Source organism: Rhipicephalus microplus, chromosome 7 (genome assembly GCF_043290135.1).
Source record: "Rhipicephalus microplus isolate Deutch F79 chromosome 7, USDA_Rmic, whole genome shotgun sequence".
Classification (NCBI taxonomy): Eukaryota; Metazoa; Arthropoda; class Arachnida; order Ixodida; family Ixodidae; genus Rhipicephalus; species Rhipicephalus microplus.
The window spans coordinates 69,524,687-69,545,485 of NC_134706.1; the positions used below are offsets into that span (position 1 = coordinate 69,524,687).

At 43.0% G+C, this 20,799-nt stretch overlaps 1 protein-coding gene across 5 annotated transcripts in view; it reads right to left on the reverse strand.

The window, feature by feature from the left end:
* The window catches only part of LOC119179712 (japanin-like-RA2), a 354,550-nt gene that overhangs the window by 319,983 nt on the left and 13,768 nt on the right, over positions 1-20,799 (reverse strand). The window contains exon 2 of one of the 5 annotated variants that reach the window (XM_075869256.1): positions 15,475-15,566. The exons of the other annotated variants lie outside the window; for them this stretch is intronic. The gene's annotated coding sequence lies outside the window, so the exon portion shown is untranslated. The remainder of the gene's footprint in view (positions 1-15,474; positions 15,567-20,799) is intronic. 5 annotated transcript variants of the gene reach the window in all.

Here is a 20,799-nt window from a genome sequence, read left to right on the forward strand (position 1 = left end):
AATTTCGAATATGTGAATCTAGCGAAACGGTCATGAATACGTCTTTAGCGTGGCACGTAGTCATGTTGTTACATGACATGCACCTCATGATTATCACGTTTGCACCAGTCACACATCTTCCTCATTCATTCATGTCAGGTAATACCAAATCTGGAATATGTGAAGCAAGAGAAACGATAGTGAGCGTCACATGATTGTGGCGCGTTGTCAGGACTCTTGACTTACATGATTGTTTTGAAATGAGAGCTTATTATTTGAAGTGCTTGTCTCTGTCCTTCTGTCCGCGTCAAAATAGTGTGCTCTTATTTCAAAACAATCATGTCTCACCAACTTGCCCAATCAACCATATTGACTTACATCCCATGCATGTCATAATCTCTACGTTAGAGTCTGAAACTTGTGTTCACCATGCAATCATGTCACACCATACCAGTTTTTAACATGCCATGTAAACGAAACCACCGCAAGAGCAGCAAAACCTTGAGTTGTAAATCATGACCTTCAGGGCATACATGTCATGTTAATCATGTTATGGCTAGTATATTATACTCGTCACACACTTATGTTATGCCATCAACGAAACAGAGCTAAAAGTCGCAGGTGGCTAGATGGATATGGATGAATGGATGGATCGATGGATGGACGGATGGGCGGATGGATGAACGGATGGATGGACGGACGGACGGACGGATGGATACCAAATGAGGTATTGCAACGCAGGTATAAAAAGGTAGCTACCAGGTCACATCATCATATAAACACTAATTGCAATTGTTTTAGTGATATGATTGATTGATATGTGGGGTTTAACGTCCCAAAACCACTATATGATTATGAGAGACGCCGTAGTGGAGGGCTCCGGAAATTTAGACCACCTGGGGTTCTTTAACGTGCACCCAAATCTGAGCACACGGGCCTACAACATTTCCGCCTTCATCGGAAATGCAGCCGCTGCAGCCGGGATTCGAACCCGCGCCCTGCGGGTTAGCAGCCGAGTACCTTAGCCACTAGACCACCGCGGCGGGGCATGTTTTAGTGATATGCTAAACATGTTTGTTATGCTCCCAATTTATGCGGTTTAAAAGTGTATGGAGTTGAATCTTCGACACTTGATTTCCGTATTTCGTTCTATATTTTGATGTACACCACGGGTTAGGTGGATGTACAATATAAGCAGGAAAATATTTCTTCTAACCTAGCTATTTCGGCTATCATATTAATATTTTTCAATAAGCAGAACGTATATAAACGACTTAGTTTAAATCATATATTGATGCATCCTGAATGATCCAGTGTTTTTGAACACTTTTGCTGTGTGGCAGAAATGTGGTAAATTACAAGAAAGACGCAAAACTTTCTTCTTCAATATGGTGAGCTTGCTAGCGTTCACAGTTGTCGTTGTGAGCCGTATAAGGAAGGCACTATTCAATAAAGAAGAAAACAACGAGTTATATATGAACATAGTGAAAAACTGAAAAGTAGTAGCAATGGCGGCGATAATACTACTATTCGAGGTAGTTTAACAATAATGTGGTTCATGTGATCATTCGCAGACGTGTTTTGTGATGAATACACGCTTGTAGCGGCGAGAGAAGAGAGACGTGAGATGACGTCGAAGGCGGCCGATGGGGCCGTGCCGATCTCGCCACTTTATTGCAGGCCTGAAGCGGAGCCACGTCGACTACCAGCGTCCAAACCGCCAGGCCAGAAGCTCGTTCTCATTCTCGCGCAGCTCGAGCTCGCGCCTGCTGCGCGAGAGACGCGGCGCGGTGATTTAGAAAATGATGATGATGATCATGCACTACAGGGCTCCCCCCCTAGCGCTTTGCGCGATTTGAAGTGTATATGACAAAGAAAGAGAAAGAGACTATGTACATGAACGACAATCCGCAAGGTGTCCGTTTAGGAAGTCCAGTTTGTCAACGTGTAGTGACCAAAGGGAGCCAGTGGGTCTCTGGTGGGCGACACTGGGAGTTGCGCAGAGGACGAAGAAGTAAGCGTTCCGAAACTGTGTTTGCACACAAGTGGGTGACAGGATGACCAGCTGGGGCTAGCTGGGAGCGCACAGGGTGTCGCGAGTTAGCATTGCATGTAGTAAAGATGCGTTCAGGGTGAGGTGACGACGGGTGCACAAAAGCCGATTTGGCCCCTGCGCGCGAAGCAATTAGAAGTGGTGTAGTGAAGTCCTGCAGACCACCCCTCAACAAGCAATGGCCTTGACGGTGCCCTCGCGGGCGTGCACAACACTGGTGCCGACGTCGGTACGCAGGTGTCGTGACGTGAGTGGCATCTGAATATGAGTGGATCTGACCACCCACGCTGGCAGTGAGCAAGTAGGATTGTACACGCCGGGCAGAGGTGAATGACGCATGCGGCCCGTAAAGGGTGTGCCCACAGTCCAGTCACACGCCAGCTCGCCCACGGCTTCCGTCAAGAACTCAGCAGGAGGCGTGTCACGGGAATCAGCAGACCTGGACTGCAGAGGAGGCTCAGTGGGCGTACCCTGACCTGGCGAATCACCCTCAGTAGTCGGCGCACGTCGGTTCGTGCGCAGGTCGGTATGGAAGATGGGTGCCCGCATGCCAGGCGTGAGATGTGCGGTCTGCTGTGACATAGGCAGATCAGGCACGTCGTCCTCAGGAGCGTCGGTCAGAGTCGCAACATCTCGGAAGTCTGGCCGTGGTTGACAGCCCTTGGCTTCAACCTCGCCCGCGAGAGACCGCGAGGGCGAGGATGGTTGCTGCCGGCCAGACACACAGATTACCGAGGTGAGTGGAGAGGCACCCCCGGACATCGTTGACACTGAAGCCCTCGCGACCGGGGGGTGAACAGCAGGCGTGACGATGTCCGCAGTCGTTGTAGACGCCAGGGCGCTCGATGACGCCGCCGTCGCAGAACCCGACGTGTCAGCCGTGCCGTGAGCCATGAAGGTCGGCTGAGACGAGCCGGCGGCAAGCACGCCTGAAGTACCATCGGCCGCGGACCTCGAAAAAACGCACCCCGTGGTGGAGAGGTCGTCGGCAGCAGGAACGACCTCAAGAACCTCGTCGGATCTGTGACCGGGTGCGAGACTCACCGCGCCAGCGGCCGGATCCAAGGCGGAGGGAGACGTTGTCGGGGAAGCTAGGTCCTGCTCAGTGAAGACTTTTGGGCCGGAGGGTACCGCACGCTGCGACGCGGACGAAACCTGTAAGTCGCGGGTGAACGGCAGCGGGTGGTAGGTGAGGCCATGTCTGGCAAGCACCGCCGAGCAGAGGTCATCGTAAGGCTGCTGGCTGGAGGTTGAAGTGCCAGAGAGATGACGCAACTCTACCGGGAGGGCGTCGAGAAGAATGGCGTGCATCTGCAGCTGGTCCGTGACGCCATTCAGCGCCAGAACGGCATCGAGCTGCATGAACCATACCTTGGGGTAGGTCGATTGGTACGGCGGCACTGGCGGGCAGAGTTGCGGGAACATGGCAGCGGGCCGTTCGGCGAAGGGCGTTCGGCGAAGGGCTAAATAATCACAATAATTGCCAACTCCAATTTCTGAGTTAATAATAGAAATGATGGTAACTGAACTTGTGTGTGGCGGGGGTGAAATAAATTAGCTTTTGTTTCATTTATGTTTACTTTTCATAAGTTTTGTTCAACCAATGAGTCAACTTCAGACAGAGCATCAATCTTTTTTTTCATTTCATTTCATTTTATTTCTTAATGACCCGCAAGAGGGTATTACATAAAGGGTGGGTAATTATAAAGACAAAACATGGAAGCCAAAGATTCAACATGGAATGTGCTTATTGATATTTTCTAAGAACGATGATGGGCAGGAAATGATTCCATTCCTCGGCTATCTAGGTCGCTGCTAAGCCTGCTTGAAAAAAAAGCTCGTATTCTCAGCCTGTACAATGCAATGGGCTGATTTATTATTACAAATATGTTGAAAATCTCTGCATTGCTCACTATAAAAATTATGGTGGAAACTGTTGAAAATATGTTTGGTATGACGGGAAAGTTGATGTACATGCTGAATATAGTGGTGGGCATTGTGTAACACTTGGTGGGAGTGGCGGTTTAATGCTGGGAAGGTAGGTGGGTTTGTGGAAATACGGTGGGCATATTGGGAGGACGGTGGACACGCAGAGATGGCGGACGGCGGGAGTTGTAGTGGGCGTGCTCGTTGTGAACCGACCATGTCTCCCACCACTTTGCCCACCACGTCTATGTGTTTGGTTAAAGCGGTGGGCAAAGTGGGTGGATGTTGGTATATGTAGAGATGTGATGTGTGAATGCTTGGTGCAATATATGTGATAATAACACATGATAAGAATCCAGCGTTGATTAGCACGTGCTTTACTTATTAGGAATGGTTTGTGATTAGCTTTGTTTGTATTGCGCCGTACTCAATGAAGAAAATCTTGGATTTTTTGTCATAGACTTTTGAAATGTAGTACTTTCTGCTGCAGTTCGCAGCGTGCATCTGCAGGTGTTTCTCTTCAATACCAAAAGAAGTGGAAAAAGTTCACTTCCTAGTTAATGAGTAATGCAAGCACTGCAAAAAAACCTAATTTAAGTAATCGCACGAACCGTAAGCGAGAAAGTGCTACACTTCTAAAATAACATTTCGCATCGCCTACATGCTTGGCCTAATTGCACAAAGGTATGATGTTCAATGTTCCAGAATGATGTGCCCCACGTTAACAAGCGACTCAATCTAGCGCGAAGGCATTGGTTGCTCAGAGTTGCACCGTCGATTACGACGCACTGGCGCAATCTAACGATGTACTCTCAAGAGCACATACATCTGTATTATTTCTTCAGTTACTTAAGGCATACGTTTTAAGAATTTGTCTGCAACAGCTCTCTTTAGACAAATTAACGAGAATAGCTACCTGTAAGCAAGCTTTAGAGGTGCCTATACGCAGGTAAAGCAGAACGTTTAGTCCACGGGGTTTGAAGGTAACGAATGTGAGGCAACATTAGACGGTAAAATATAACATTACAACGATGTTTATAGTATTACGTTGCCATAGTACATTGTTTTTAATGTATGAGCAGCATTAGAATATTGACGTTGCCCTCACAGGTTTTTTTGACGAGGCAGCAACATTCAAAAGATCACGCTGCCCTAACATGATGGAATTAATATGGTAACAACAATCAAATAATCACATTGAATCAATGTTGTATATAGACATCCAACCTAAGTTTAACAGTGAACGTAGAGCCAATATGATGAACATAATCATTAAAACATTCATTAACACACATGCTAACTCTTTCAACTTTGTGTGCTTATTTGATAAATGGTTGACAGTGGCTCGTTAGTGTGGTTAAGTAAGAAATAGAAGCATGAACAATACAGACAACAGTTCAGCCTATGTTTTTCACACACTAATTCTTCTAAGAATCTGATTTTTTGATGCAGCTGGACTCTATGTTTTTATCCATTTATTTTTTTGACAATACACAATTGCCATAGTGCAGGACACAAAAAACAACACCAATAGTCACCTGACTAGGCCTTATGGCTCCGCACCATACATTCTTCGCACTGAGTGACTGCATTGGTAAAAAAGAAACACAAGAACACAATCGCATAGCGGAAACCATTGCGCCGCCTTCTTACGTCTGCAGCTAGATACACTAAACGCAGTGAATTCATATGTGACAAGGATATGTGCAAGTGCAAGCTTTTTAGGACCCCAAATTTCCAGGTTACAAAAAGCCTGCTGTAGGCAGGCTTCATCTTAACATGTATGCATGCAGACTTGAAAAATAAATTACCTGTCTATTTTATTATTACTGTGTGGTTGTAAAAATAGCATGGGAACCATTACACTTTAGAGTGAGAAAACAGTAGGTAAATAAACTGTGCCTCCATTATGATGCATCACCGGAATCATGTTTTAATCAGTGCTTTCAGATTAAGCACACGAGAAACAGCTCTACTAAAACGGGACCTATATGCTTACATGATGCAAGGCAACAGCCACAACAAACCCTACGATTGGCAAGATTTATGGAAGTGGAAACAATACGAGCCATGGAGTTAGGCAAACAGCTGTTTCACAGAGCCCTTACTCTTGGGGAACTTGAAAAGCAAAGCAATGATTTGAGAACAATATGCAGACAGGCAAAACAGTAATTTGATATTCTAATAAAGTAAAATCACGGTCGAAAGAGAGAGAGAGAGAGAGAGAGAGAGAGAGAGAGAGAGAGAGAGAGAGGGAGATGGTATGACGAAAGGCAGGGAGGTTCACCAGAAAGCATGCATCTGGTTTGCTACCTTGCGCTTGAGAATAGAGAGAGAAAGGTAAGAAAAATAGAACGAGAGAGAAAAACTGTGCAAAAGAAAGCAAAAACACACACACTAGAATGTCATAAATGTTTGACGAGGTGGGTCGATCGCAGAAATTCTAGGAGGACGGTCGAAGTTGCAATAAATGTATAGACATGCTGAGCTTTCGGACAAAAAAGTGTACCCACTCTGTTTTGAAACAGCCTTGACAATTGTTCGCAGTACTCAAGTATCTGGTAGTGTCTGTGACTGATGAAAATGCAATAGAGGAGCTATTTCACGTGCTCTGCTTTTACAGCTTTGTTGGGAACTCGAATCTTCATGAAGGTATCTCATGTCTTCTTAATAACAGCGTGTAAGTAAGCATCAGCGAAAAATTAAATCGTAAAAAAAGTGTGTTATTCTGTCACTGCTCAATCTATCATTCACGGCACACACAAAAAACACCAGGCCTGCAGAACGCACTGTCTGCCAGCAAATGTAAACATCAATTTGCACCGCGATTCAATGCCACACTAATACAGAAGTACGATGACTCACAACAAACACAGTAGACACCAACATAGAAAAAGCACGCCTGCTGAAAACAGTGGGTTGTTGGTAAGAAAATCTAAAACACAAATTGGAATATTGTGAAAGGGTAAAGTAATCCGCAAACTATATCACCCACAACCAATCTGGGAGACGCCAACAAGGAGATGCCAAGCCTGCACAAAACACTATGCAGCACACAAATAATTACACCGGACCACTGAAGTTCTCTTGCCATTTTACAAGGCCTGGCTTCAGCTTCGCTTTGACTGTAAGGCTTATGTCGACATGAACAATTTGCACTTACTAACTGCGATTACCTTGCTCGAGTAGGTCGAGCAAGAAGACACACAACTGAGGCAAAGCTGCTAATAAGGTGTCATTATTTTTTCACAAAACTTAACGCAGCTTTCTATGTAGTAGATGTGGAAGTAGCACCAAGTTTATGCAGCTTTCTGGGTGACTGATACATTTGGTCAAGTGCAGTATTTTTCTAGTTGGTCACAACACAAACGGCAGAGTCATATGTCACAGGTGTGCTTCTTTCTCCTTTACATGCTACCGTGGGCTTCAATGGTGTAAGCTCTTTCAATTACTGGTCCCTCAACAATACAATTTTCCTAAGAAATTCTAGGCGTCGAAGGTTGCAGTCTTAATGGAGTCTTCTTTCTTCAGTAAAGGAAGCTTCGATGCTTTCTGTTTGTAGTCCTTTCTTACTAATTCAATTTTTTCTACTAAGTCTGCTAGCGCAGGGTAGGTTTTTTTGAGCATCATGTTTGTTGTCGACAGAGTAGGTGCGGTAACCTGTCACCAGTTATGGGAGATTCCCTTTCTGTTCCAGCGCGATGTTAATGCATAAGTAGCACCACGTTTATGCAGCTATGTGGACCACTGATACATCTGGTGAACTGCAGTCTTTTTCTAGTTGGTCACAAGAAAATGAAGGTTTTGCTGCATTTATGAAACTGTCAACTATTAAATTTGACTGAGCCTGATTTGAGCTGGAAGTCATGTGCGAGTTGCCACTACTTGGTGAACTTGGTGAGCTCTGTACAGGATACTTGTGGATTATTGTAACTAGTTTGCACAAATGGTGATTCATACCTGGGGAGGTTTTTTGTCTAGTCATCTTGTGACCCTGCTGACCATTGTTACATTCATGCACCTCTAGGATTGAGGAAGTGGAGGAAAAGCCGAGAGACTATTTAGCTTGCAACATTAAGCAGCGAAGCGTGCAGCGGGCATACACTTTGTTCGTGTTGGCATAGAGTGTGCATTGAACGTTCATTTCTGGTTGTGGAGTCATCTCAGTTGGAGGACCGAAATCTAAACTGTTGTAGTTAAGTGCAACAGGTTCGCCGGCTACGGAAAGTCAAAGTATCACCGTCAGTTCAAAAGATGCAGTTTCTTGACTTGCAACGGTAAAATAAAGCCGAAATAGTCGTGTGAACAGCATTCTGTTAACCCATAAATTGCCGATCATGCAGTTACGCGCTGAGATATTTCTGCTGTGGAGGTTAGTTTGTGTAGGAAGATCCACATCAATTGAGCTCACCGATGATGCTTAGCTATTGCGTGAAGGTACTCTGCTTTTTCCACTAGAGGTTACCGCTATCGGTTACACTCCCCACGCTTGACTAAGCCACCCTAACTTGACGTCTTTCACCGAGAATGCAGACCCAAACACACGAAAGTAGTATGCTCTATGCCACTGTGTTACGATGATGATGACCATAATAGTGAGTTGAAATCGAAGATTGTGCGGTGAGTTGAAATCGAAACCGCACAAGTTCCGGTTTCAACTCCTTTTTTGAAGTGATGTTGTAACAGTAAAAGAAAGACAGGTAAGGCAGCATAAAACAAAGTGAGACAAAAGTTGTTTGCAAAGAACAGAATTACTGTAAGCACTAAAACACCCGCAGGACAAAGCTATGACTTGTACCGCGCAACTGAAGTTTGAGTTACGCACTCGCCACTTGCTTTTTTTTGCACCCTCATGATGCATTTTTATGATGGTTTCGATGTTGAGCTCATCAGATGTCACCAAAACAATAATGCAGTCATGATTAAAAATAATATTACGATTTGCACGAAGAATATCGGAAATTACCTAGTTTTAAAACAAGCAATAGCATTTAAGATTGGCACTGGTTTGATTTGTCTCAGAGGTATTACATATTCAACATCGGGTCCCGCCTTGCATCATGGGCTGTTGTAGTCATGTGATGGCGTTTCGCGCTCAAAATAATGGAGGGTGCCGCCACAGTCCCTTCACCAGTAGTTAACAATGTGAAATTTTAGTTTATACAGAGTCTGCGTGGCTGCATTTATCGGCTTTGTGTTCTGCGGTGCCCCTTCTGTCCGTGTACAACTAAACAAGGCGTTCGGCGGCGGAAACAGCTTCCACCTGACCACTTTTCATGCTGCATGATCGGGTAAGTAGTGGGGTTTGCAGTTTTCTCTGTTGTAGCCCTTTTCGCCATCTCATGTTTCGTCACACTAATTTTGACGTAAGTCACGTTCACTGCCGGTGTCACACTGGCACTTTTGACCGTGATTTGGCTTCCATTGTGCGGTTTGACTCTAGTTTCGGGCAAACTCAATCCAAAATATTTGCACCGCTTAGGAACAATCATTGTTGATCGCGATCAAACAATCAGACCCGTCGTCGTTCTATTCTCGCGCTATAACTATCGTCATGTCATACCAACTTGCCGAAACTGTCACACTTTCAAGTCTACCCTTCTGACGAGCAAAAGTGCTCGTATGGCACAGATGCAATCTACTGTATGCAACCAAAAATAATAAATGTGTCATTTTTGCGTACTTTCACTTTCAATATCTCGATTTATGCAGTGTAGACGATGTATGCACTGAATAAAGTGAAAATAATATCAACAACTCTATTCTCAGAATTATTTTTAGGTTGCTCTGTGTGAGTATGTCTACCAAAAATTGGCCCTTTGAATGAGTGGCAGCCCCTTGTTCGTTTCAACAACGGTTTCACCATGTTTCCCCGGGCCACCAGTTTTGCCGTAACATCTTCTATCGCGTCTGTTATTATGGGCTTCTGCGTTTGGCTCAAGTCAGCGTTTTTTATTTCTACAAGTTTCTACGTTTGTTTGTAGAAGTTTCTTCATTTTATAGCATTAATATAATTTTACATCAATTAGTCTTTCAGGAGAACAAGTATGATTCTATTATGGCAGTTTAAAAAACCGCAGCCTGTAAAGCGTATCTCTATCCAAGTGGCGACGTGCGGCACAACTTCTCATTTGCTTCAACCACTTGCAAATAATTGAAAAGTGAATAAATTAATGCAACTTTGTTAATAATTGTGTAACCAATCTCGACACTCGAATGCTAACCACTCAAATGTTGACCATATCCTGAATGACTTATCGTTTAAAAAATAACAGAGTGAATTAACCTCCTGATGAAGACTACTTGAAAGTACTACGCTGTCTTTAAAGTAACCTACAGTCCCACTTATAGATTCGGAAATGCCTTGCAACTGTTGTTTGTATGCTATAAAGGTTTCATGGAGTCTATCCTTAAGACAGCGTCCCATCTAGCAGATGTAGCTTCTGCTGCATGTCAGTGATCGTATACATCATGCTTTTGACACAGGTTACATAGTTATGCCTGTGATGAGTGCAGCAGTGTTTTCTTCCTTTCATCTGATCGTTTAATCTGCGTATGTCAGAAAGTTTTGGGGCCATAAACATTCCTTCAACTTCAGCACTTTCTCCTTATTTTCTAGTAGAGTTTGTGAGAAACACTGTGCTTGCTAAGTGCGACAGATGTGTTCTTTTCTTGCAGCCCTTCAGATGGTCTGTAGCTCCTTTCTATGCTTAGGATACCTCGCATGCGTAAGTGAATCCTCGGCTAGCGGCAACTCGTCTTGAGTTGAACCTGAAATATGAAGTCTAGACACTTACTTGGAAATCGCTTCTACCACCTTGTGTTAAAGTGATCCACGCAGAGCACCCTGCAAGGCCATGTGCATGGCTGCCCGCTTGGCACTTTTTGTGTGCCCCGATGAGAAAGGCAGCAGTGGCTTCCATGGACGAGGCTTTCACCGTCAACTTGTGCATCATTTAGTGAAAAGCTGTTTAAAGCGCAAGGATTCGATTGTTAAACATTCGGGAATCCAATGTGTTGCCACAAGATGCTGGAGCTTGTGCTGCAAGACCTTCATACTGGGCTCGAGAAGCTACTTGCAGTCCACAGATTCTACCAAATCAAACAGTAAAAATTTATCCACATAGCATGAGATTTTACAGCACTGAAACCTAGCAGTCTGCGAATGTTGTTCCTTTGAACAATGGCCACGTGCAGGTCTCTAAACACTGATGCAGTGCTCGATTGAATAATAATAGTCTTCTCTTACAAACACACCTCTATGACCTTGCAAAAAAGGTAGACTCAACTAACAGCTTGAGAAACACTTTCAAACACCTGACATGTGATAAGTAACGTTCAACACTTTCCAGGAAAGCATACTGCTCGAAGAAATTCAATAGCATCCTTGACGCAGAGCAGTAGATCATTTGCGCTGGCAGGCTGTCTATATTTGGGTAATCATTTCATTTATTTTTATCGACTTGTACTTGGCCTGTGCTGAAAGAAAAATTATTATTAAAAGGTTGATGTTTTCTAGTGCTGTAAAATGCTCCTGCTTTGTGGATGACTTTTTAATATTTCATTACGCAGAATCAACAGGCTGGAAGTAGAATGTCGTGCCCACTTTGAAGCTTTTTTCAGGATGTGCTCCAACTTCTTGAAATAGCGTATCTGCTTTTTGAATGAGGCATGAATAAATTCTGGAACTTATGGTGGTTCCTCAGAGAATAACACGCATATTGTTGGTATGAACCTTGTGCTTGAAAGCCATTGCTGCTTTTGTGTCGCGGTATTCAAAAGTGGCTAAAAGGCGAAACATGCACTTGCCTTTGCAGAATGCTCTGTGGTAATCGACTCATCTCAAACAAGGTGGATGATGCATTCACCGAGTAAACATCCCAATTTAAGATTATGGGTTTCACTAAAGGTGTGCTGTTGTTGGTAGCTGTGAGGCTGCTTACGTTTTTCAAGAATCCTAGGCGTGATAAGGAGTGGCTTGCCACATCGAAGGCCCAAATAAAGAATAAGGCAAATGTGTACGTTGCATGTACAGGGTCCTCGCAGACTTAAGGAGGTAGGGAGAAAGTGTAGAAGTACAGGCGGTGTACTTTCTTGCCTCTGCAGATCCACCTCTCGAATGAACTAAAGAGTCTGCAGCTTTGAGCACAGGCCGACGTGTGTAACATGTTTTAAACACATGGTGAACACAATCCTTTTAATAAGGAAAAATGAGCCCTTAAAATTTCTTTTCCTTTCATTCATAGCGAGGGTGTCGTTCCTGAAGACTTAATGTTGTTAAGTAGTGTAGGAGGGGTTATTGTCAGCTACGAAAACGCAGAAAGATCACGTGCTACGAACCATGCCCACTAGCACTCCCAAGTTTGCGTGCTCAGAAACACTCGATAATGTCGACGAGAGGACAGCCGCCGCTTTAGCTAATTGTTAAGAGCAAAGAATGCATTATCTCAAGGTTGTAGGTTCAGTCCTTGCCGGTCGAAAGTTGTGTGTTTGTCCACCTTATTTTCCGAAAATTTTTATCGAAATGGCTGCACTATAGTCAAAAAGCTGCTAATAAAGTCTCATAAATTTTTAATGAGCAGATTATCTGTTCTCATTGATGGACCGTATATACATCTGCACTAATTTTTAATAAATTTCAGTTAAAAGATAGTGCTGCATCTTTGTATCTTTTGTTCCTTCAATTGAAATTGCTCGAAGCAGCCTTTGCAGGCGAGTTAACTTGTGGGATAGATATACGGGGGGGGGGGGACGGTTGTTTTCTACAAAATATCAAGAAGTGATATGTGTTAGGACACACTTTAAGTCAACTCAACAGTGCTCGTCATACCATTACTTGCAGACCACTCCTTTGGTTTCTGTGTAAACAACCCACTGCCTTCTATGTAATAAGTTTGTGTTGGCTTCCACAACATTGCAATTGTTCTCCTAGCAGACTTCTTCAAATGAAGAGGGGAAAAATTTGCATGGGAGCACAAAGGCTGATGTCTTTGCTTTGGCTGCGCAATTTTATGGGTCATGCATGTTTACATATCAAAAGCAATTATCGCCGCACCCAGAAAGCCTTCGTTGAAGAAAGTTGTCTGTACGGTGACCACGTCCATGCGGTTTTGTATTCATGGAGCTAGCTAAGTTCGCATGAAAACCACGCTACGTTGCAGCTCAATTGTTTAGCGTCCTCTGAAACCGAAATCGTTACTAAGCACTGTAAAACTTTTTTCTAGGTAACTAACGGTTCCATCAACAATGAGTGTGTTGTTAACTAGTTATTGAAACAGAAAAAACGCGATGCAAATGTTTTGTGTGAGTGCTCAGGCTGTGTCTATAAAAGATATTTGAGCCATTAAACGCCCCTTTTGTTCTATGACATGCAGGAGGGTCAGTGGCTCAGACAGGAACCTCACATGATGAAACACTCCGTGAGCACCATTGCAGTCTATGAACAGCAGTTTAGAGGTTTCTCAGAATCTTTGCGCGGGTTGATGGGTTAGGCCTATTTTCGAAGACAGTGTGTTTCTTGCACTTAGTTTATGTCAAAAGATCAGGGAGATAGTAGAGCTGGAGGAAATTGCAAGGTCAACTGACACATGTGTAAGCACGCTCTCCTTGCACCTTTGAGAGAAAGTGCATTCTCTTTTGGTGGGATTTAGAGATGCGAGAAGTTACGCTTCATATTTTTTCGCTTATCCTGATAATTTTATTCTGATGCAAGGTTTGATGCTTTTATTTCTTTTATTTTTTCTGCATACAGCTTACCCTCGCTGTAACTAGATGGACAGGTGAACAAAACATTTTGGTGTTGCAAGGGTTTTGTTATTGGAAAATGACCCAGTACTTAATGAAATACCTAAAGATGCATACCACTGGGGAAGCGAAATTGAGGAAAGAACAGAAAAGGCGTCACTCGCAACTAACTTTAATCTTAGAAAAATTAGCGAAATATACAAGCGTAACAACCATGCGCGTGCACATTGCCTCACATGCTAGTAACACAACATGCGATAAGATTGACAACAAAAGAATGATGACAAAAAAGCCACTAAACAAAAAAAGATTCCGAGAAACGAAAATTTCCAAACACGCAGAGCTACAGAAGTAATACTAACATGTGTATATTTCTTCTTTTTAATGTAGAATGCTTCCATAATTTTACGTGGCAAGGTACCATTACTGTTAATAAGGACGGATACACCAGAAAACTTTGCCTCACATTTGCAGAAACCACAAAGTGCTGGCAAATATGCCGAAAGTTCATTTTTCACAGGAAGTTCTTGCTTCCTAGTTTTGACCTTTATGCACTGGCACATTTGCCTGCACATTGTGGTTCCTGCAAGTGTGAGGCTAGGTTTTTCAGTGTATCCCTTCTTGAAAAGAGCAAAGACACCTTTACACGCAAAATTATGGAAGCATACTACGCTAAAAAGAAGAGAGATACGCATGTTAGTATTATATCTGTTGCTCTGCGTGGTGGGGAATTTCTTTCTTCAGAATCTTGTTTCGTTTAGCGGCTTTTTGTCATATTTTTTGTTGTGAATCTTCTCAGGTATTTTTTTTACTGGCATGTGAGGCAATGTGCGTGTGCAAGGTTGCTACGCCTATATATTTTGCTGATTTTCTGAGAATAAAGTTAGTTGCGAGTGACGCCCTTTCTGTTCTGACCTCAAATATTTTCCGCAATGGTATGCATCTTTTTAGAATTAAGTAAGCATGTACCAACTAGCCCAACAGAATGATTTATCAAGGTGGCGGTCCCACTCTGGCAGTAACCACTATGCATTTTATTTACTGTTTTTTGACCTTCTGCACTCTTCCCGTTGATGTGAATTGAATTGCATTAGGAAGCTTACGTTCCCCACTTTCTAATGACAGCTGGTAGTGACGCCTAGTCTGAAGCGGTTTTGAATAGCATTCAAAACAATGCGCACAAACACCAGTGCTTTTTTTGTAAAAGCCTTCGTTGCACTGGAAGTGTGGCAAAACTGTTCAACACAACCAAATAAAATTGCCTGAGCATCTTTAAAAAAAGCATTAGGCAAAGTTTCTATGAAGAAATGTAGCCAGTAAAGCAACAAACGAGTTATGCAGGCTTATAGCAAAATGAGCAGAACAATGCATGTTTCTGAAGAAATAACCTCTTTTACACTTTTTTGTGTAGAACAACATTATTGAATAGGTTTGAAGGCTACAATGTACCTAGTGTGTATGCAAAATTGTTTGAGTTTCGACGAATAGCTCATGAATAATAACTGTTTGAATTCACAACATTATGGTTCCACTTGTTCAGGCATTACCGACGAGGTGAAAAAACTGTCCAAGATGGAACTAAACTTTTAAATATTGAAGCAGCAAACATTTCTATGCAGAGAAAACAGTCATAGGTTAATTAGAAAAATGTGAGGCAGTGTGAATTTAGCTCATTATCTGCTTGCCAGGTTTGTGCAAATTTACTTTTTTTCTTTCATTACTAATGCACAATTATCGCTCATCAGCAAGAGTATGAGATGTTTTGTAATTACCAGTGGTCACTAACTTTGCGTAGCAGCACTTGACTCAAAAGGCTTTCAACAAATATTAAATATTGCAAACATTTTTTTGGTGGTGGAGTCATCTGTGAAAAGAACCCAGAAGTTGTCTCATATCAGTTCCGACGTTTGTCAAAAGTGATGCCGCTAAAGATTTCTATGCCACCGAAACACGTACGGGTTTTTTCTCCAGATTTCAGACTTCAGTGTCTAGCTCAATGGGTGAATTTAGTCGCTACTTTTCCAATGCACAATATAACCCCAAGAGGCTGCTGGAAAAAAAAGTAAGAGACGGAGTGAGAGAAAGAATAGAAGAAAGCATGCCATGTTCCTGTCCAAGTGGTTCGGTAATTATGCCGAGGATTCCAGAACATGCTTGGCTAATCTGCTTTGTAGCCAGGGGACTGAAGAAGCGTTTCTGTAGTACAGAGAGAACATGACCTTGCTTTCTTCTATTTTTGAGACCCATTGCAAATTACCTGGTGGTCTTTTCTTCGCGGGAAAGTAAAAATGTTTGGCAGTGTGTGTATCACGTGATACTGGTTGAAGGGTAGTATAACACTGGACCTTTTTTGAGAGACTACTCTGCACATGTGAAGGGGTAACGACATCACGCGCGTCCTGTATTTTTTTTTGAGAGAGGAGGGAAGGTCATTAGGCCAAGCAGCCCCTATAAACTTTGCACAGAGTGGCGATAGTTTCTAACTGAGGGGCAGCTTGAATCGTCTGCAAATCATTCCTGAAAAATACTAAGCCCCCGAGATTTTTTTACAGTGCGTGGCGGATAACTTCAGAGACTACGGACCCCAGTTTCGATTTGGGTGAGCTTCGTAGAGCTGTTTTTTGTCTTGAAAAAGGGCCCATTGACAAGTTTGTGGATAGTTTGCGGGCAAGTTGGTGGAAAACAAATTTGCTTGTGCGCAGTAACTATATTTTAAACTGTGAGGTGATGAGCCATATTTCCCTGACTGCAGCAAAAAGTGCGTATGGCTGCGTGAGCTCTATTGCGTTGCCAGCCACGCGCAGCAAAACAAACGTCAAGTGTCTTAACGCCTTCTGAAGTTTAGAAACAATATTTTCAGTATGCCAACTTTTTGATAAAAATGTGTTTGCTAGCGGAATAGTTACTCTCAAATTACGGTAACACATGTATTGCGAATGATCATTGTGTCCTCGAATATTATTGATGTGATGCCATTTGCTTGTTGCAGTGGGAGGTGACTGGTCTAGCTGAGAGGTAGCAGGAATCAAGCTTGAACTGCACGAAAAAGACAAGACAGTCACCATTTACCTCTAGGAAAGCTAAGCTTTCGCAAATAATCTGTTCGCTCATGTAGGCCATGTCATATCTTACGTTATAGGCACCCGGTTTTCACTGAGCATAGCGGGACATAATGCATTTAATATCAGCATTGGCCACCATAGACCCCCAGAAAATGAGTCGTTCGCAGAAAACGTAGACGTACTCAAGCGTATTTTTTCAATGAACTTCTTCGAGTGCTCACTGCGTGCAGCCACAAATGTGTGAGCCGCCTATTCCCCTGCAGCTCTCAAATGACAAATGCAATACCCGGACTGGTTTTGCAGTTTCCCCTCGCTAAGCCAAGGGTCGCAATCAGCTGGCATGCTGTCCAGACACTTACGATGGTAAAGGGGATGAGAGGGGGAGATTATTTAAAGTTTCAAAGGAAAAAATGGGAACCTTGAAAAAAAAAGAATTGTTGAGTTTTTGTGATAACCGTATCTCATGCTACCGCTATGAGTACTCACATAAGTGAGCAATAATGAAGCAACCATTTCGCATGATCGCTTCGTATACCACACCACTGGGCTGCTGTTCGAAAACGGCAATGAAAACATCTGCAGTACCATGTGAACAAACTGACCAGATTCTGACAGGTCTACCGTCGCATTCGTGAAAGCCCAGTAAGTGCGCAGGTGGGGTGTAAAATTTCTGTCCTAAAAAGACTCCCAAGATTCCATATGCGTTTTTCTTAGATGATTTAAACGCCGAATCAGCAATCCTTTTCTGCTTCTCGGTCGACTGTATTCACTCGCTAAAAGTTTTCTGCACCACATGCGGTTTGTCAGTTTCTCGGGGATCTGCCCAATTCAGACCTAGCGGCATTGTCACTTGAACACGTCATGATTTCAAAAATTTTGGTGATCTATGAAGTCAACCAATGATTTTATTTAACACTTGTGTAGACAGCGACAGGCACTTTTCTCGCTTGATAAGGCCTCTAAACTTTTCCGACCACGTATACTGTGCTGTTTATTTTGTTGGAGCGCGTGAATAATAATAACATTTCATACTGAATTGAGTACTGCCCAAGGCATCATAAAGAATAACCACTTTTTGGATTAGAAATCTGCATGAATATAATATCATTAGATTTGTTGTTCAAAGTTCAGCGGGTGAAATTTGTACTTGTGTCACAAATTATTTGCGATGCAAGTGGAACTCGTTTTATAGTTGAAAGAATTGACTATCATATTGCCACGTTCCATTTCCCAAGCTTTTGTTATCGTCCCAAAACACCACACGATTCTCAGCGCAAACCGCGCCAGCAGTTTTCGAGAGGGTTCCGGACTGTAGTAGATCATTTCGATAAGATCACGCCCACTGTGCGAATGGTACAGATTGTTCTGGAACGTACGACGCCGCCAGCGGTAGCGCTAGAACATTCGACGGCGGGAGTATAAATGCCAACGCGCTTCGCCGCTTGTCAGTAGTTGATCGAAGGCCGACGCTCCGTTCGCCGCTATCAGTCTGAGACTGCTATCTGTGCGAGACTGCTGCTGTAATTGGACTTTCTGTTTACCGGCACAGGTTCGCCCAAATAAACAGTTAAAATCCCAACACGAAGTCTCCTGTCTTCGGCCACGTCACGACCCCGTGACATCTGGTGGAGGTGCTGGGTAACGATCCCAGTACCTCTCGCAGACCCCGTGACAATATGTTTCTGTAAACCTAAGTGTGCATTCATGTATGTAAGTTTTAGACCGCCCTCTAAGAATGAATGTTGCGCTGCTTGGCCTCATCTTTCCCTCTGTTGGCGCCCCACGCTTGCAGCACGTCATGACAGATGTCACTCCGATCCCTATTCATATTATTGAAGGTTTCAAGTAGCTATGTGAGAAAGAAAAAGAAGGTGGCAACCGATACATCTGTTTAGCGTAGCATGAGGCTAGTAATGTTTTGGCAGGCAAATTGCTTCCACTGTTCATGCCCATGAAATCACATATTTTTCGCTAACTGCAAGGCATGAAAAAGGGGCTTTGTGTAATGATAGCCAGGAAATAGTAAAAGGTAGTTTTCCGGGTAGCTTCTGTATGTAGCGACATAAATATCAAGCGAACCATGCGCATTACCCGCAGTATATGTGCAGAGGGGTCCACTGTTAAAAGGAACGCCGGAATACGTGTTTTCTGTTCTTGTGTTTTTTACAAACTGCCACATCTAATGGCTAAGTGATCAAGTAGAAGAGTTTTTATGTACCACCCCCTGAAACGGGTTTGCAAACCTCGCCAGCTATCGCTCGTGTCTCTCAGCTCACTACATTCCCCTTGTAGGGTTCCTAGAACAAATATGAATAGCACCGGCAGTGAATATAGCTATCGGCTGAAGAGTAAAGCCTTGAAAAGGGGGCCATTTTAGCACACTTCTGTTGAATGAAGAGTGCACGTTGTAAAGCAGAGGTGGGGAAAGAGAAGTAGCAGGGCAGGAAGCTAACATATGCTTAGGGACGTCTGACTTCATGCCTCTCAAGGTGCTGCTTCACAAAGACTGGTGTGCAGCTGCGGCCTACTAGCATGGTTGAAAAATGCAGGCCGATCTTTAGAAACCCTGAAAGTAAATGTTTTATCACAACACAAGCTGCTCTGAAGTGAAATTGGGATTCTTTCACCTTTTTTTTCTTGTTTTCGTTCAGTGTGCTTTAAGCTCCGCCAGAGGCATTATAGAGGGACGCCTATTTGAGTAAATTGAGAGTGAAAGAGACGGTATGTTGTAAATGAAAATTCGTTAAATGCACGTATTTTATTGCTCTGCACGAGGCGAGATGTTGCTAACATAAATTATAGCAGCATAATATAGCTAGGCATTGTACGTGAGTTAGCCATGTTTTGTTGTGAATAAGCATCGTAAGATAATATTCAAGGGTATGCCTCTGCAAAGCCGCTGATACATTGTCTTCATGACGAGAAAGTACATAAATGTTTATTCTTAAACAACAAAGTGTAGAGCAAAAAACTAAGATTGTCTTATTATAAAAATTTGGGAAATTTCAGTCAAGGCAACTGCATGAAATCCGGTCAGGTTTGTTTTGATGCTTCAAATTTAGAAGGAGCACTTTGATAGAGTGAGCAGCACTCGTAGAGCAAACTACTAACAAAGAATTTGGTAGTCAACTGTTGCACTTCTTGAATTATTACATGTGGTGTAGCCAAATAGAAGAGATGCATAGATAATAAATTTCAAGAAAATAGTTCACTGGCAATACCATAACTATGGGATGGTAGATTATCGGTAGTCAACACATTGCATGAATGCTGAGTAGCAATATTTATTTTGCCTCAGGACGCAATTATGCACGCAAAGATAGAAGGGAAGTCTATAAATATTTGTTTTTTGTTTGAATAAACATTTTTTCTCTGGAAATGTTTGAACATATGCCAATTTAACACGGAAATAAGACACTGCTCTTTAGTGATTTTAATATGTACTCCGACTTCACACAACAAAATATAACAAATCTACACAGACATTTCGCCTTCTATATGAGTGGTATCCTCAGTGTGCTCTGGCAACAAATGTGTAGAGGTTACCGAATTTACTGATTGTCTCATATGTGTCTACTCATCCGGATGGAGGCCGTGATTGTGTTTGCATGCTGGCTGGTCACGATGATTTAACCACAACACGAAAAGCTTTCTGTTCCGTCCATTTTGTCCCGAACCAGCATCATCGAATTACAGAAGTTGAAGGCATGCCCCAATTTCAAGCAGTGTTTGATGAGTTTTGTCTCAGAATGCGTGGTTTTTGTGATGTCCCTTTTGTGGTAATAAAAGCTCGATGACCACTTCCTGCCTGTATTTCCAATATAAGTGGTGTCGCAGCAACCGACATGACCTTGTAAACAACCCTGTTTTGATCATTCGCAGGGGTGCTGTCTTTGGGCTTAGAGAGCACGTTTACTAAGGTACAATGAGGCTTAAAAATTTTTTTAAATTCACAGTGGGTGAAGTGCTATTGAAGAGAGTCTGAAAAACCTTCAACGCGAAATAGAGAAACAATGGGTTTTGTGAAATTTGAAT